Source organism: Vigna angularis, chromosome 9 (genome assembly GCF_016808095.1).
Source record: "Vigna angularis cultivar LongXiaoDou No.4 chromosome 9, ASM1680809v1, whole genome shotgun sequence".
NCBI classification, from domain to species: Eukaryota; Viridiplantae; Streptophyta; class Magnoliopsida; order Fabales; family Fabaceae; genus Vigna; species Vigna angularis.
This window is the reverse complement of record NC_068978.1, coordinates 11,225,539-11,245,541: the sequence shown is the minus strand read 5'-3', so window position 1 is coordinate 11,245,541 and position 20,003 is coordinate 11,225,539. Positions and strand designations below refer to the sequence as shown.

Sequence of the window (20,003 nt, the reverse complement as noted above, 5' to 3'; positions counted from 1 at the left end):
GGATATATAATTTCAATCTGTTGTGCTCTAGGCCTACCCACAAATCTAAACAAATTTGAAACATTTGAAACATTAGAATGATAAATTAATATATTAATATCATAATAAATTGATATGAATGAATGTAATACTTACGTTTATAACAAGAACTTCAAATTCAATTTCATCTTCATTTGAAGAAAACAAAACTATACAACTTGTGCTTTTTTTGGAATGATCACCATCATTTGCCAATGGCCCCTAACATGTACCAACAACTAGTGAGTCTACTAATTAAATTTTGATAAAACTTGACAATATTGAATAACACATACCCCCATCAATGATGGTGCGATATACAACTCTCTTTTAGACTCAGTCATCCATGTTTGCATATGTGATTGTCTTGAATCTAATGTATTTCTAGATGGTTGAATGGTCTGAGATTCAAGAAAGTCAAACATTGTTGCCCAACCTTGTTCCACTATGATGGTGTCCATGTACCTATAACAATAAAGTTAAGTATATTTATTAAAAATTAATAATACTAATATTCAAAAAGTGAAATAACAATTAAAAAAACTTACATGCATCACAGTTGTATGCATGAAATGTTCACCATTCTTTCTCCACCAACTACCTCCAGTGCATCATTTAAAGCAATATACAATGGCACATGACACTCGAGGTCAAATGTTCTTAACTCCCACTACAGCTCTACCGGTCCTTTACTCAACTTATGTAATTTCTTTATCAATATGGCTAGAGGATCATCATCATCTTCTGCTTCCTCATGATCTTCATGATTCAAAGGCTGAGCCATTTTCTTTGCCAACGTCACGCACCATTTCCTTTAAATGATCATTCATCCATTCGTCGACATAATATAAACCTCTTAACGTTGTTGACTTATATAATACTTCCTATGCCAAGTCCAAACTGTAACAACCCTTCTCGGAGTGTCACAAAATTTTTTTCAAGATGTTTAATTACATTTAAACACACAATATTTTATATCGAAAAATAATAAGGTCAGAATTTTAAAGAGTAATTATTAGATTACCAACCGAACCTTAAAAGCTGTTTAAAATTACAAACCACAACGTTTCATAATTTAAAATACATATTTAAAAGTCCCAATTATTTTTCCCAACGCATCCTTGCTCTAAACGTCTTCGGCTTCACCTGAAACATCGTCTACTCCTGTATAAGGACACGAGTTATAAGATCATCGTAGGAACACAAGTAGGGTGAGCTAACTAAAAATATAAAAATATAGATTATAGATAAACTTACATCTTTTTAATATATAATAATATCATTAATGTATTAAAGATTGTTTTATCTTCTTGTTAATTATCGCGTAAAATCAGATAATCGAAATAATTAAACACGAGTCCTCCTCCACGTGTAGCTTCGGATATGACTCGTTCCTAATCTCACACACGTAAATATATCTCGGTTTGTATCCTTCCACTACAAGAAAAATCACAGTTACATACGGTCAAAATCCGTATATAACCTCCAAAATCCGTATATAAAATGATATTACATACGGATTATATACGGACAAAAATCCGTATATAAAAGAAGCGTAGCTAAATTATATACGGATATATCCATATATAATTTACATACGGAAAAATCCGTATATAATTTACATACGGAAAATCCGTATATAAAATCCGTATATAATTATATATAGAAAATCCGTATATAAAATTCATGTATAATTATATACGGAAAATCCGTATATAAAATCTGTATATAATTATATACGGAAAATCCGTATATAAAATCTGTATATAATTATATACGGAAAATCTGTATATAAAATTTGTATATAATTATATACGGAAAAATCTGTATATAATTTATGATTTTATAAAAAAAAATAGATGATTCTGCATCTGCATTTAATAGTTGAGTTTCAATAGCTGATAAAAGTCAACATAACTAACAAATTGCCAAAAATCATCTAATATAGATAAACATTTACAACTATTTAATAAAAGATATAATTCATTGAAAACTTTCAACATTTATCAAAAATAAGACATAGGTTTCGAAAACTTATCTTAGCTTGCTATATAATATATAACGTAATAAATGTAATATATATAACAATATATCAATCATGACTAACATCCCATACAATAAATATATATGCCCTGCATCCACACTATACAAATATATATTAAACAAGATTTTAACCAACGAATACAATAAAATATTTATGTAGCATTTGAATCAACACAACAAACAATTTTCTGTAGCATTTTTATATCCAAACATCAAATAATTTCCTGTAACATTTTTATCAAAACAGCAAATAATTTTCTACAGCATTTGAATCAAAACAGTTTTTCAGCAGATTTTATTCTGAAACAACAACAGTTTATGCAGAACTCTTGAGGATGTATACATAGCAAGCCCGTACTTCAACTTCCTAGTCCCTGGACCTATTTCTCCTCAATCAATACCATCTTTGCACCAAGACCAAGCTTTCCACGTGTCTATTTCAACCCATGCAGGGAATGCAAATCCTTTAATGCAAGCACCTAACATTGAACAAAAACTCATGTTCTAGACAATGTAAGTGAAAAAAAAAACAAAGCTATATATTCCACTGATTATCAATATAAAGAGTAATAAGTTATCAAACAATTATTTCTTCTTACTAATAATGCTAGAAAGTGAATAGAGACATTTCAATTATTGAAGAGAATAACGAAGATCATGTCTAAGTCATTTCAATTATAATAGAGACAATTGAATATTTACAAGTAGTATTTTCCAGCAAAATTTTACTAAACTTGTTTGCTAGTAAAGAATTATATCTTGTCACATCATAAGAGAAAATAAATTTTCAAATTAAGTATTTATAAGTCACAATTTTATAATATAGTAATGCGTGATATAATAACAAAAATAGCAAAAATTTATAAAGTAGTTAAAATTATTAACATCAGAATCAAATTAGTATTAATCGGAGGAGCAAATTGCCATTTTAATATTCATTAAAATAAAAATTGCAAGATTTTATTAACACCAAAACCCCATTCGTGTATCCTTCTATTAGACCAAAAATAAATACAATAAGAAATACCATGTCCATTTATAACAGATATACAATCATACTAACCTTGTTTCACTTTGAGGCACTACTGTGATTGACAAGGGTAACATAATAAACCGCCCTCGTTGCTGCTATCGCATAATCCCCTCTCTTAACAATCTTACCATCCAAATTATTCCTGGGACAGTAGTCAAACAGTTGACAAAGAATAAAAAATGGTCCAAATAGTTAGATGGCCTAAAAAAGAAAGAACGTTCTGAATTCTTGCATCTATTACTGTTAGAGATAAAAAAGAAAAAAATAATTTTAGACATATTCAGTGGGCCTGGCCAACACATCTTATTGAATGGAAAATCAAATCCACTGAAAACAACTCTTATATTTTAAAAGTTAAGATCCAAACATTATACCTTGCCTCATTTAGCACTGCTAACACTCGCTTCTGAAGTGTCAGTACTTCACCAGGTTCCTTTTTACTATAGCCTCCACACCTAAACATTGTCATAGTTCAGACTTAGATGTGGTTGAATGCTAAAATGAACAACATAATACGCTTCCAAATATAAATTCAGTATTCTTGCCTCAATTTCAAATCATTAATCATTCAATCCCCCAATACAGGACAGGGTAAGAAATTCTATATCAGACATTGTCAAAATAATAATTACTAGAAATACAAAAACTTCTACGATAGGTCAAATAAATTATATTTTACCAGGTTGATGATAAAAGACTTAAGAGAATTAAGAGACTACATACAGTTGCACCTCATCAACTTAAGAGACTACATACAGTAGTGAAGCAGAGTTGTTTCTGTCAGATCAAGTAGAGGCTTTATTACATCTAGTTATATATATATATATATATATATATATGGAAAAAAAAAGTAGTAGCTATTTTCCACAGGTTCCACACTAATCCCAGAGTCAATAAAAATGCCATGAACAAACCAATGGCTTTCCCTTTTATAGAGTATACATGCCATCTAGGGATAGTCTTTTTATACATGTAAATTATCACCATCAGGCAACAACCAAATTATTTATACATGTAAATTATCACCATTGATAATGTGATGAAATGAGCATAGTGCGCACTACATGCCAAGACAATGAATCTAATGTAAATAGACAAGCACTCAGTAGTTTTGTATTTAACTCATGAGACAAGTTTGGCACTATATTTGTAGACTAATGAGTAATGACTATGAAATAAGAATTTTGAAGCTAACCAATTCCATTGAAAACTATAGAATATGTTACACAGAAAAAAAACTTTGTGCCTTCTGTGTAGCTTGGTTTGAAACGTGGAAACAATTGTTGAAATTTAAGGATTACATCTTTTTTGGGACAATAGTTTTGCTTCAAATATCAAGTGACCAAAAATACTCCAATAGAATGAAAAATGAACTACACAATATCGATTTTAATTGACACAACCAAAACACAAGATGATGGGGCCATTCAATACAAGAAAAAGAAAACAGATCAAGAAAGAAAAGCTATAAAATAAAAGAACATGCAGCTAAAATGAAAAGAAAAATAGAAACATGACGATTGAAATGGTGATTCAATAGCAGTTTTAAAGATACAATCCAACACAACATTAGCATTAGTGATTAGAAGAAAGGAGCCATACACATACTGTTGTAAAAGATAATATCCTCTAAAATATAAAAACATTTTTTATTAACGTATATATCTTAGAAACCTTTACTTTATATCTTAGAAATGAAAACTGTCAAATCCTCCGTGAGATCTAATGCTCCACTGATAATTGTTGCCTCTTAATGAAAGCAACTTTCTTGATCTAAAAAACTACATACAGGAAAAGAATAAAATAAAAGTACAAACACCTTCACTTCATCAATGCAAAGATAGGCCTTTCATTTCTCAATAATACATGCTTCGACTTTTATTATTCTATTTATCTAAATTCTCATCAGATACACCACCTTTAAAACTCATGTTTCATACTTTCCTAAGATTCATAATTTTTTATAATTAAAACTGTAATTATTTTAAACTGTAATTATACATTGATTATTTTGAAGCGAAAAGAATACAGTTTACTTCTTCAACTTTGTTGGCAAGTGAAATTTTAGAACATGTTAATAATCATTAGCAATGCCAAATTACTAGCAAACCTTATCCCAATGGTGGGTTGGACATGGATCTATTAATTCCCAATAAATATATATATATATATATATATATATATATATATATATATATATATATATACTCTATTAAGCTTTAATATATATTATGTGCAACTGAACTCTAAAGATGGTCATCGTAAAAATAATAGGCACGGTTTGGCATAAAATTCTTATAAATAAGATAGAATTCAATTCTATCTAAGAATGTGGTTAAACTATGGAGCCTGACATTATAATAGATTGTAAGGGTCAAACACAGCATTAGCTAAGCCATGGCCTTAATATATGGAAGCTATAAACTCCTATGGCAAAAGAATGTATAAACCAAATCACGGAATACATCAATCCAAATAATACTTTTCTTTGATTAGACATGTATTCGAAAACATGCTCTTTAATATCAAATCTTAGTAATACTTTAATGAATATTTAAAGTGAACACCATAATGAACAACTATTTTAAAGTATAATGGATTAATCTACTCCTATATCGAATAGTAAAACAGAGTGAATCACAATGCAAATGGCTTCAGATTTAGACTATGATACACAGAGTGAACCACAAAAATTTGATACTTTCTAGGAAACATTGAGGTATAAAATAAAAGCTGAGATTGAAGAAAGAAACAAACAGACTGCAACTTTGAAAAGTAAGCTCATGAGGCGAAACATGAGGACCAGATATTAAAGAGCAAAAGAAAATGTACCTTGATTATCTCTACTAATTGATCAACCCCACTTTCATGAAACGAGAGGACGCACCCTACGCGTCATTGCCAAGAGTGCAACAGGAGCCGAACTAAAATAAAAGAGGGAAATTTTTTTAAAAGAAATCAAAATGAAAATCCATTAAATCTCGCAACGGTTTGAAATGAAACAAGAACACAAGAATACTGCTCACTTTCTATGTTGATCGTTTAGAATCTCCACAGCAGATTTTGTCACCACTTCCTGCTTTTGGTTCAAAACAATCCCTACAGCACCTTCAGTCTTCAATCCAACCTCTTCTTTGGGTTTCAAAAGAGTAGCAGGCTCGAAGGAGCGCTGAAACGTCGTCGGGTGTGATTGATTTTGCGGCCACTTGACGAAAGAGCCTCCAAGGAGATGACCAAAAGACCGATGCGGACTCGACTTGAACTCCTTCGAAGCTTCCTTGATGAGAAAACGCAGCGAAATAATGAGACGAACTCGAGATCGAGAGCGAAACGGAGAATGATTGGAAGAAAATGTTAAAAAACCCTAAACGAATGAATAGAAGCCAGAACGATTGCGGGAAAGCTCCAAAATGGAGAAAGAACCCTAATCTGGACCGAAGGAACCCTAAAAATGGGGAGAAACATAAAATGAACCGATTAATCGGTTCAAACACAACATTGATCGGTACAAAAGTGTTTAACCGGCGCAAATGGAGGTTTAATCGGTGGAAATCGAAGAACAAATGGCAGAAAGGGTTTTAATCAGTAGAAAAATGGTTTTAATCGGTTAAAAATGAAGGGAAAGTGAAGAGGATGATGAAACCATAAGATTCGGAAGTGGTTCTGTATATGAAAGTGAAAATAGAGAAGGAGAGTGGAGAGTTAAAGTTAGGGTTGCAGAGAGATCTAATAGTGTAGAGTTAGGGCTTGAGAGAGATTTGAGTAAACACACCTCTGTTCTACCAAACCAGCTTCAAAATAATGAAATATAATTTCTATTTTTTTTAAAATAATTAATTTCCAGTAAAACAACACTTGCTTTTACTTACGTACGTATTATAACACTTACATACGGATGTTATCCCCAGAAAACTCTCCCGCCCCAGAAAACTCTCCCGCCACCAAGTACTCAAATTACGTACGAATTTTATATATGAAAAATCCGTATATAACTCTTTTTTCGGGATCCGTATATAATATCCGTATGTAATCTTCATGTTACATACGAATCAAAATCCGTATGTAATTATCGGTGGATAATCACCATTTTTCTTGTAGTGTTCACACTCATCTAATAAACTTATAACAAAACTGGTCCCTCATATAGACCACGGATAAGAGTCGTCCTCTACACGCAACTTCGGACATCTCTCCCCTGTTCTTCAAGGTCTTACGAGTAAAAACATTGGTCAGTATCATCCATTCACCATGCACAATACTCGGCACGAGTAAGAAACCTACGGCAAGACATTTGTATTCCCTTGAAAGAGGAAAATGACAAGACTCGAATCCACCTATCGCCTTACACAGGCAAAAGGAAATTTTCCTTTTAACTACCGAGATAAAGCATAAATCTTCCCTTGATAAAACTAGATAATCATCCAAGGCTATTCTATTAATCTCAAGAAACCATCCATAAGACAATTCACGTTAAATCCAAAAATCCAATTCAAGATCGTTTGTTGTCAATTCTGACCTTTGCTCAATGTTTTGCTCGTAACTCTCTCTACAGAACTCCAAATGAGTTGATTCCAATTTTGTTGGATTCTAGACTCAAATATCTTTTCTTGGACACTAAACTCGTAATTTTTAGATCACAGGGTTAGCTGTAGTAAAAAATTTAAAATTATCTTTTTAATCACGTTTTTTTCTGTATTTTAAGCTATGACCTTTGTTGACTATTTTGCTCATTACTCTCTCGACCAAACTCCAAATGAGATGATTCTTTTTGGGTTGGACAGTAGACTCAGAGTTCTCTCTAATGACCATAAATTCGTAAATTTTGAAGTAGTGAGCTAATTATAGTTAATTTTTATTTTTATTTTTATTTTTATTTTAATCAATGTTTATTTTATTCTTCCTAGATGGTTTTATTTCAATCTCTTTTGCTCAAGTTTCAATAGTGAAGATGTGTCATACTTTTCATTATTGCATGGTTAAAAGAAATTAGGGAGGTAAAGCATGAGTCTCTTAAGAAGTAATTGTGTCAAGGTTGCAGTATTCATTCATATCAAAATACTTTCTTACAACATAATGTGATAGAGATTTAAGCTTTTAATAAAATGAATCCTACAGAGGACACCGAACATTAGACTTCTCTCTATTTTTAGCAAAAGATACCATGTCATATTATAAAAATAAAATGATGATGTCTTAGATATAAGAAGATAAAAATGAAATAAGCCTAGCAAGATTCTTTATTTTCTTTAATATTATAAGTATGAAATTTAAATTAAATGGCTTTGAAAAGGTTACAGCACATTGATGTAAATGGAATAAAGAAAATGGTTCTTTATTCAACATCACAGACCATTTCACGTTTGGACAAGTGAGTGATAAAAATAAAGTTGTTCCATCTATGACAAACCAAATGAAAGAAGACAAAGTACGCTACTCCAATTTATGAATAAGAGTAATAATTCATCCATGCTAGATGTCCTATATTATAAATAAAATCTGCAGCCTTTAGATATAATAATAATAAATAGATATATAGTATGGATGATTTGAATTTGTGACAGTAAAAGATAAAACGAAGATGATGAGTATAAAACTAAATAAATAAAAAAACTAAGAATAAAGATAAAAGACCAACAAACAAAAACATTCTGCAACTTTGAAAAGAGAAAATGCTCACGGTTTTACAGATCACATGCACTGAATTGTTTTTCTATAATAGTGTGATCCCAAGTAAAAGAATTTCAAGTAAAAATAATTAAACAATAATACACAAAAAAGAGATAAGCATACAAGGAAACTGAGTTCCATTTTCAGTGGCCAATATAACAAGTGGTAAACAAAAGAATTTAAAGTGACAGAAAGTCACATGGTTTAACGTGGGATGGCTATCTTTCCTCTCTAGGATATAGTGTATACCGAACGGTTACTAATTGTTAACCCTTCGGTCACTACCACAATAATGGTCAACCAAACCATCATTCACTGAATCAACTAAGGTCAACCACGTTAAATGGTGTTGGGCCATAATTGGGTCAACACTTAAGGTATTATTGGGCCAATAAAGGATAAAATAATCAAAGATATCTGATTAAAGATATAAAGCCGTTTATGAGTAACTAATTGGATCTCCAGGTAAGGTTGTTTTTATTTGATCTATGAAACACTCACAAGGCCAAACGTCAGGTACGCTCAACTCATACTTCACTACGTTCTACTGAGTTCGCAATACTTAATTACAATAAATACAAAACATTCATTTGTGAACAAAAGTTCCTTTAACATACGCCTAACTTGAGTGTTAGAGTGCCTTTGCAGGTACCTTCCCCCTCAGTCAAGATTAAATAGAGATGTAAAGATTTAGTAGATAAAGTTTTATTTTAACAGCTTTACATAGTAATATATTAAGGATATTTAATTTCTTTTTGGTTCATATAATATTAAGGGACTTGAGATTTATTTAAGTTAAAGATTTTTTTTTAATTTATGCTTATATAAATGATATCAGAGTTAAGTTTTAATGATTATTAAGTAATCTGATCAGATATTAGTGAGATCTAGATGAAATGTTACATTTGGTCAAGGCAATTTTAGTGCATATAAATGGATGAAGGTAAGTGTTTTAATTTGTTATTAAATTAACTTAGTGTTGGTAAACTTTTATTCATTGTTAGGATGTTATAACGGGAAAGTGTTTGTACGGCTCGTTGAGAATTTGCTATTGACAACGATGACATGATAAAAGCTAAAGATTTACATATACAAAACAAAAATATAAACCTTGATGGATTATGTCAAGGAAAGACGTGAGAAAGGTGAAGCCTTGGATATTGGTGAGGCCTTCCTTCACAACTGTGCTTAATTCCATATCAAACACTTTCTTCTCAATGGATTTAACTCATTACGCTTCTGACAAGTCTCAAGAGTTCAAGGACATCATTTGGGGCATCATGGAAGAAGCTGGAAGGCCTAATGTTGTTGACTTTTTTCCAATCTTTCGCATGCTTGATCCACAGGGTGTTAGGAGAAGAATGAATGGTTACTTTGAAAAGTTAATTGCGTTTTTTGATGGACTCGTAGAAGAAAGTTAAATGCCATAAAAGATTATTAAAATAATAATGGTTAGAGTTGTGGCGTGGATATAAAAAAACATAATGGCTGTCAAAGGTCATATTTATGTATAGGCTAGAAGTTAAACTCGTTTCTTTACGTGAAAATGTTATACATTTAATTAAGCAAGAAATTTAATGTTTGATGAAAAGATAAGGAAAACATACATATGCCATTTGGTGTAGATAAAGCATGAAAGGGTAATTAAAGTTGAATTGAGAACAATGAAAAGATAGTTATCAAATTGATGTCTATCAAATTATAGAAAAATCACTCTAAATTTCTTTTACAACAATGAGTCAAAAAAAAAAAGTTAGAACATTTATTAGACTACATTTTGTAAGCTATCTTCTTCATTTTCAATCAACTCAACCTATCAGGTTTGAAAAAATATCTCTTAAATCAAAAAATTTATTTCATTGAATTTTAACTCTTAGTTACAAAATCAATTTATAAATTCATCTTATTTTTAATTTTAATCGATATGAGATCTCTAATATTCCTTTCATCCCTACATCATAAATGTAAGACTAGATATTAATGGCTACTAGTATCAACTTGATTTATTGTTCATGAATAAATTCTAACCCATCTTTGAAAAAGTTTCCTTTTAAGAGTCTCCCTCAAGTAGGAGTTAAAAGACTCAACTATCAAAGCCCCTCTCCATTAGAGTAGAGTAGAGTCAGGATTAAGGTGAGTTTGGTCCTATTACAAGACTTTAATTAATTCTTATAAACAATATAATTTATGTACACATATAAAATTATATATTTTATTAGATTAGTATAATATGTTTTAATTTTATTATATTTAAATAAATACTTTTATATCATAACTATTATTACGTTATTAAATAAATATATAATATATATGTACCGTACGGTCCTTCCACATGGTCACATGATTCTCCCACATGGTCATCCTCCCGTACAGTCTTCCCATGGTCGTCCTCCCAGACCGACCTCTCAAGTCGTCCTCCCATGGCCATTTACCTAAGCGGTGCTAACTGGTAATGACTCACTAAGCCCCTGATGCAGATTAAGGTGTGATTGGACCGTCATTAGGCCAGTGAAAGTTAAAGGTTCATCACCAACTACTATAATTAAAGGCCCATCACCAACTACTATAAATAAAGGTCCCAAGTATGACTTTAGGATCACGATGCACAATATATGCATTACTTGTTGTGCCAACCATTCGGTTATACTACTAACTTGAGCGTCAGAGTCCTTTGACCGATACCCATCCACATGGCTTAGACAAGGAGGAGGGAGAACGAACAACGTCACTTGAAAGATGGAGGACAAGTAGGGAGCCCGTCCGGTCTTCAAGACAACTTGTATTGCTTTGAGTAATAAGGGACTTCAACTCGAAACAATATCATTTAATACAGTTATTGACTATAATTTATTTATTAATTTTATCAACTTCTTAAAGAAGAAAACTTATAACATTTAATAGTACATTATGATAAAGTCTTAAACATGACCTAAGAAACATGAAGTCTTGCCAAAATGTGAGAATATTTAATTAATTTTAATAAAGTTCACATTAAAGCTTTTTTATAATTAATATATATATATATATATATATATATATATATATTAAAGAGGTAAATAATTGGTAGAATTTATGTATATAAGTTTAAGTCATACATTAAAAAAATAAACAACATATAATAAAAAAAATTCATAAACTTATTATTTATAAATTCATTATTTTAAACTTTCAAATTGAGATTTCATATTTAGTTTAAGTCAAATTTAAGTGAATTTTTCACACAACAAAACTAAATGACTATTTTATATACTTTAAATATATGTTTAGTCAGTCAAGAAAAATTAAATATGTTTAGTCATACAAGAAAAATTAAATGTGTTTAGTCAGTCAAGGATTTCAACATGCGTAATTTTCCTATATAAGCAAGCAACCAAGTTTATTGAAACTTCTTACAAAGTCTATGTTAATCCGATTAAAATGTTCCTATATAATTCTTTAACAAATTAAAAGTGCCTAGATTTGTGACAAACAATGAATTAATTACATTTTTCACCTATTCAAAATAAATATTTTTTATGAAAAGAAAGTCCATGGCTGACCCTAACCCATAAGGCTTATGTGGATATTTTACCCCTAGGGACTTTTTCAATGGGAGACATTTTGATCCTATAAATTTTTCTGACCCCATGTGGATCAGAGTCAAACCATGTGATGTGAGTCAAATTAATAGGTCTATTTATGATGATATGATATGGATGACACAATAGACCTAAATAATAAAAAATATCGGTAAAATAGGTTTTGGATTACTCATGAATTTGATATCATCTAAAGAAGTAAACTTTTACCTAACTCAATTTTATAAAATTAGCTTGTAAAATGTAATTTGTATTTTTTTATATACCATAAACTTGTCTTATTTTTAATCCAACATGAGAACTTCAACCCTTTATAAGTTATATCATAAAGTCTCTACATGTTAATAAAAAATGTCTTAAATCTTGTAAACAGATCTCTTATCCTATGACTTGACTTATTGATGTCAGGACTTATTTGTGGCTGGGATAGACACAACGTCAAGCTCAATAGAGTGGGCGATGGCTGAGTTGCTTCATAATCCGAAAAAAACTAGAAAAAGTTAGCAAAAAGGTTCAAATCCGAAAAGGTGAACAACAAAAAGAATCAGATGTCCTAAAGCTTCCTTACCTGCAAGCAATGGTAAAAGAAACTTTTCGTCTACATCCACCCCCTCAATGTTATTGCCACACAAGCCAGAAATTGATGTTGAAATGTAGCTTCTGTTGGGATAAAATTAAATTTTAGGATTTTATTAATAATTTTTTTTAAATCTTATTTTGTTAGTTTTGGGTCTAGTAATATTTAGTTTGATTTGACAGAGATAAAATAGGGATAGGTAATTATGATTTTCGGTTTATCTAGGTACAATATTATTTTATGATAGATTAAGCCGATTTTATTTTTAAGATAGTTGATATTTATTTTCAGATTTTATTATCAATGAATAATAAGATTCAATTTTAGGAAAATATCTGAGTGTGTGTATCGTGAGATTTCTTAACAGTGGTATCAGAGCTTTATGCTCTGAGTACTGAGAGAGAAAGAAAACAAAAGGAGAGAGGGAAGAGTCAAACATTTGAGAGAAAAAGTGAGTGCTTGATTTTTTGAGAGAGATGGCAAAGGTTGTCAATGGTATGAGTTTGCCACAATTGACGAGAAAAACCAATTATGATAATTGGTGCCTAAGGTGAAGGCGTTATTGAGATCCCGAGAAGTTTGGGATATGGTGGAAGACGGGTACGTTGAACCTAATGAGAATGAACATCAAATAGTGGCACAGATGACAACGTTGAAGAAAACGCGTGCAAGAGATGGGTCAACATTGTATTTTATCTACAATACAGTAGATGAGTCGGGATTCAAAAAAATAGCGAATGCCAAATCAAAAAAGGAAGCCTGAGAGATATTGGAGGTTGCGTATAAAGGTGACAAACGTGTTAGACAAGTCTGAATACAAGCACTTAGAGGAAAGTTTGAACAGTTGAAGATGGAACCTAAAGAGCATATAACCGAGTACATAACTCGGGTGGAGAAGGTGGCCAACCAACTCGGTAGGAATGGAGAACAAATGCCATCTAGCCGGGTTGTGTGAAAAGTTTTGAGATCTCTTACAAAAGATTTCGAAAGTATTGTGTGCGCCATCGAAGAATGGAAGGACTTGTCGGTTCTCATAGTGGATGAACTTGTTGGGTCATTAGAAACCCACGAACAAAGGAGAAGGAGTTGGGATGATTAGGTTGAACCTGATGACCAAGCACTACAGGTACAAATTGACTCGAATAAAACTCGGATTACTCAGAGCCGAGGTCTTGGTGGCAGAGGCCGAGGAGGCCGAGGAGGCCGAGGCCGAGGTGGACGTGGCCGAGGTAATTTTGAGAATGATGAAGAGCAAACCAGTCAGCAGAATTGGCATGACCGAGGACAAGGAAAAGGCCGAGGAGATCGGTCAAGAATGGAGTGTTTTAAGTGTGGCATGTACGGTCACTATGCAAACGAGTGTAGATCAAGCAAGTGCTACAACTGTGGCAAGGTTGGTCATATTGCAAAGTATTGCAAGACCGAGACAAAGGGGGAGACAAATTGATAAACAAATTTTTAATCCCCGAAAACGAAGTCAAAAACTTGTTAAGACCTCGGCAAGTGTACCGAATCGTATCAAATAATAATAAATGGTAAGACCAAGTATTGTTTCCCAAGAGACTCACGACAGTAAACAATTATGTGATTACTCAACTAATTTAAGACTCTAAAAAACAAATTTTGGGGTTTTTGAATGCAAATGCGATAAAATAAACATGAATGCAATTTGATCAATTGAGGCTAAACACAAGAATGAATGGATGAAGTTGATAATATTGTTGTTGGATTTAGATTTCACCTAATTTACTCTAATGCATATATGAATTCATCTTCTTCATTAATGTTAATGTCACTTTCTAATTTTCCTTAAACCCGATGTCTTGGTGAAGAAAGCCTAATCCTAATCACTAGTTTACAATGTCTTGTCTCCCTAGCAATTATTCATGCATTCCATTCGCATAGAAGCTTAAAGGTAATCGATCCTCCTATTCCTATGTCTAGGTAATATTGCTTCCGGGAGAATTTCCTCAGTTCTAGATTTTCCCGTATGTGTCCATATCGACAAAACCAAAGATGCAATGAAATGAGTTAAACAAAGCATGCATAGAGTAAAGAGGAAAAACCCTAACAATTAATGAAGTAAAGCATATATAATCAAGAATCAATTCAATACATGAGAGTTTAAGAGGTTACATCTTTCCCAACAACAAATAAGGTTTAGTTCCCTATGATCATGGAGAAAATAGATGAACAATGGAATGAAAGAATGAAAGAGATAAAAAAAACCCTAGAAAGAGAAGAGGAGACTCCCGCATCCCCAAATTTGCCCCCAAGGGGTGAAAAGTGTGTTTCTGTGCTCAAGCCATCAAAAGATACAATCCCTAGGACATGCAAGTCCTTAAATAGAACATAAAAATAATAGCAAACAAGTCCAAGCCCATAAAAATAACAGAGACCAGGTCCAAGCCCTGTCGTCGGCGCTCAGCGGCACTTTTGGCGCTCGGGGATAAGTGCGACACTGGCGCTCAGCGCAACTTTTTCTGCACTCTGATTGACTGGTCGACTTTTCTGCATTCTGGTTGACTTTTCTGCACTCTAGTTGACTTTTCTGCATTCTAGTTGACTTTTCTACATTCCAACCATTCGATACTTTAACTTTTCTTTCAAATCATTCCAATAGCCTACAAAATCAAGGGAATCTAACACAAAACCATTAAATTCACCTTCAACTCTCTTCTTCACAAAACTAAAGCAAAAACATAAGTTCAAGCAAGCTTCTAAGTCAAAATGGGTGTCTTTAATATCAAAATTAAGTATAAAAATAATGGTTTTTCAACCGTTATCACAAATCTCCTTATTTAAGATGCGGAAGAAGAATGTGGAATTCTGTTGATGGCAAAGAGCTTGGATGCAGTGGACATGGAGAGCCCAATCCCAACAATGGAAGAAGTGATCTCGGTAAAGGATGCAACAATTGTGGAGAAGGAAAACCTGTTGAAAGAACTAAAACAAAAAGATGAAGCGATTCAGCGAATAGGAAGGCTTCTAGATGAAGCTAATGAAATTATGAATAAACAAAGGGTTGGGCTTGAGGAGCTGAAGAAGGTAGCTCTTGAAAAAGAAGAGAAAACATCTAGTGTTCTTGAACCAGACGAAGAGGAAGATGAAGATGTTGAGAAGAACTCGATGAAGATGTCGACCAAGATTGTTGAGAAATCGCCTAAGGTCAAAAACGAGTTGGTCAAGGTTATTGAGAAGTCAGGCATAATAGAGTTAGTTAAAGCATTAAAGAGGTCAACCTGTTGGGAATCCAAGTGTGGTCCAAGTCCCACATTGGATAGAAATGAGAAAGTAGAACAGTATAGAAAGGTGAAAGACCCATTAACCCATTGCCTTAAGTTTTTGGGTAAAGAGTGGTGTCGATCCCTTATATAGTTGGCGCAGATGTTATTGGTGTTTGTGTAACCCACATGGAACCTCCTCCTCAATAGACCCAACACAACCAAGGTAAAAGATAGGAGGGTCATAAGGAAAAAGAAGAAGTCAAATCTGATTGAAAGCAGCAAACCTGGTATGGGATGATGCACATGAAAAGCCGAATGAAGGAAGGAAGAATTTAAGTTTATGGGGGAGTTTGTTGGGATAAACTTAAATTTTAGGGTGTTATTAATAATTTTGTTTAAATCTTAATTTGTTACTTTTGGGTCTAGTAATATTTAGTTTGATTTGATAGAGATAAAATATGGATAAGCATATTTTATGAGATTAAGGAGATTTTATTTTTAAGATAATTGATATTTTATTTTCAGATTTTATTTTTATTTTTGTAATATTGTAAGTATCACGACTATTTAAAATCTTCAATTATCAATGAACAGCAAGACTAAATTTTCGAAAAATATCTAACTGTGTTTATCGTACACTACAAAAAAGAAGGGTATTACCGAAGGCCAGAAGCCCTCGGAAACAACCCAAAACCGTCGGTAAAAGGTAATTACCGAAGGCTTATCGACGGCCAAAGAGCCCTCGGTAAGGTAATTACCGAGGGCCAAAAGCCTTCGGTAATTTACGAAGGGCGGAGAGCGGGATTTCAGATTTGGGCAGAGAGCGGAATTTCAGATTTGGGCAGAGAGCGGGATTTCAAATTTTGGCAGAGAGCGGGATTTCAAATTTGGGCAGAGAGAGGGATTCCAAATTTGCGCAGAGGAGAGAGGGATTCCAGATTTTGGTAATTTGGGGAGAGAGCCCTTACTCCCATTCCCACGTTGTAACCGTCCACGAGACTCACATCGTAGAAGTCCTTGTTACCGTTGCCGGAGCTTCCGATCTTGAACTCCACCAGCGTCCCCGGCAGGACTCCTCCGCCGATGCATTTAAGTCCCCCTACACAGTCTTCGGTGGCGCATTTTCCGGCGCCGGAGTCGTCAAAGGTGCATCCAGTCCGAGCCCAGAAGCGGCCTGACCAACCAGACGGAGCTGTGAGGTGGACCGACGAACCGGGCTGCAGGGCAAAACCGCCAGAACCGAGAATGCCGGCGCCGTTGCCGGAAAGCGTCCCCTGCCAAACTGTGTAACTACAATGATTTTGGAGAGAAAATACCGTGGCAAATGCTACCTGAAAATGTATAATCCAGACATTGATTAAGAAAAAAATTAGAAAATCGAAAATGCTTGGGTCTTGGGGTTTGGTGTTCTCGTTGGAGAGGAGAGGAAGATGACGTTTTGGAGGAGCAAAGCGGAAGGGTTTCAGAGGAAGGGTTTTGGACGACGAAACTTGAGCTATTGGAAAATGAATTGCAGAGAGGGAATAGCTTGATTTTAACCAAAATACTTCGAAGACATTACCGAGGGCCACAAGCCTTCGGTATTTTATTTCACCACAGCATTACCGAGGGGTCGTAGGCCGTCGGGAAAATGCCGCCGGAAAAACCCACATTTCTTGTAGTGGTAAGATTTCTTAACAGCTTCATGGTGTCTAGAAATGCACAAATTCTTATCAATGTGCGGCAATGAGAAGGGATTCAAGTATTTGGACAAATCCGAATGAATTTAGACCCGAAAGATTCTTTGAAAGTGACATTGACTTTAAAGGGAAAGATTTTGAGTTGATATACCCTTTGGAGTTGGAAGAAGGATTTGTCCTGGGTTACCATTGGCTTCTAGAACTGTTCACATTGTGTTGGCCTCTCTTTTATGCAATTATGATTGGAAGCTCACGGATGGTGAAAAGCATGAGGAAATGGATATGTTAGAGAAATATGGGTTGACCTCGCACAAGGCTCAACCTCTCGATCATTCCTATCCAAGCATAAGATCAATTAAAGAATATTATATATTTAATAAGTTGCAATATAAATCGAATATGTTCCAATCTATTCCAGTCGGTTATCCTTTAGTTTTACTTCATTATCTTTTATTTCTTTCGTTTATACTCTCTTTTATATATGGTAATTTAAGTTGTTATCATGAGCTCCACCATTTATTTTCCTCTCCACGGCTAAGAAAATTTGACAACTGTCACACTTTATGAAGCTTGGACACACCTCATAAATTGCATGTTCTGAGTCCGATATGTATCAAACAGCGACACTCATACGATACGAAACACTTATGAATAGTAAAAAGTGCCTAATTTGAAAAACATGTTTTATCTTTGACATTGCTCTAAAATAATAATAATAAATATAAATCTAATAATTTACTTATTACACGAATTTTTATTATAATTATATTATATGATCATTATTTTTCACCTTTTAAATATTAAATATATAGACTACATTCATTTTATTTTTATGTTATTTTAAATGTATTAATTTATACAGTTTAAAAAGTTAAAACTCTTGGATGGTACTCATATTTGTACATAAATCTCAATTCGATCATTTCGTGTTAAGCTATCTCAATTGTGTCTTGAATTTTAAAAACGTGTAACAAATAAATCTTTTCTGTTAAGTGAAAAGAAACGACGTCAAGACGTACTAATATGTAATATTTAGTTAATGACGTGTCATTGTTGATTAATTTTAATGGCTAATGTGTTTTTCATTCTCTTACAGTGTTTGTCCTAACATTTAAAATGAAGTTTTTTTTTTCAAAATCGAAAAAAAAAGAAGAATGTAGAAGAAGAAGAGGAAGAAGAAGTTACTTTAGAATCATTTAAAGGAGGTTTCAATGGGTGAAAAGTGATGCGTGTTTTTGTATTCATTTCTCGTGAAATGAGTAAGAGAAAAATGAAATATGCTTCAGAAAACTGGGTTACTAAATTGCAAAAGCTAGAAGCTTTGTGAGACGGAGAAGAAGGTGGTTTCATACAACTAAGGAGCAGAAAATGGGGAATGCGAGTTTTTTTTTTTGCATTAGTCTTTGTCCTATTGATGTTTAAACCCCTTCCACAGTGTATTGGTCTTTTGTTCCAAATCCCTCTTTCAAAATCCCTAAATCCCTTTTTGATATCCCTTTCAAAATTCCAAATTTGTAGATTCAATTTCTATACAAATATGTTGGTCTTTTTTTATGTTGATCTTCAAATCCTTTTCGTAGTATGTGCATCTTTTATTGAAAATTCCTCTTTTGAAATCCCTAAATCCCTCTTTAATATCTCTCTTTCGAAATCCAAAATATGTAGTTTTAAAATCCCTAATTTGCACTGCACCAAATCCTTAACTTTTTTTCCTAACCACAATCTATAATTAAACAATGTCATGTCATAAATTAAACATCAATTCCATGTCATAATTTAAATCTCAATTCCATATAATAAAATCACTTACATTAACATGTCTATTGTATACCACATCAACACTTTTTTACATTATTTATTTCCATTTAATGAAAATAATTTGTTTGTCACACATTTTCAAAATTGAAAATTCAATAAAAATAACTTAAAAAATAAAAATAACATAAAAAATAAAAAGATCAAATTGAGATTAATGTAGAAAGATCATCTGAAAATTTTAATATACATATTGTGTTTATTGTCTTATTGTCTAATTGAAAATTCAATAAAAATAACTTAAAAAATAAAAATAACATAAAAAAATAAAAATAACATAAAAAATAAAAAGATCAAATTGAGATTAATGTAGAAAGATCATCTGAAAATTTTAATATAAATATCATGTTTATTCTCTTATTGTCT

The 20,003-nt window shown here is 32.6% G+C and overlaps 1 long non-coding RNA gene and 1 pseudogene across 1 annotated transcript; one reads left to right on the top strand and one right to left on the bottom strand.

Annotated features, from left to right (window-relative positions):
• Positions 1 to 2,192: 2,192 nt before the first annotated feature.
• Positions 2,193 to 6,881, bottom strand: LOC128193992 (uncharacterized). The gene is made up of 5 exons (XR_008245202.1): positions 6,121 to 6,881; positions 5,927 to 6,018; positions 3,469 to 3,549; positions 3,125 to 3,236; positions 2,193 to 2,540 (listed from the first exon to the last, which is right to left on the bottom strand). It is a non-coding gene; the product is annotated as an uncharacterized LOC128193992 (long non-coding RNA).
• Positions 6,882 to 9,875: 2,994 nt separating this feature from the next.
• LOC128193877 (cytochrome P450 76T24-like) lies at positions 9,876 to 18,171 on the top strand (annotated as a pseudogene).
• Positions 18,172 to 20,003: the final 1,832 nt, after the last annotated feature.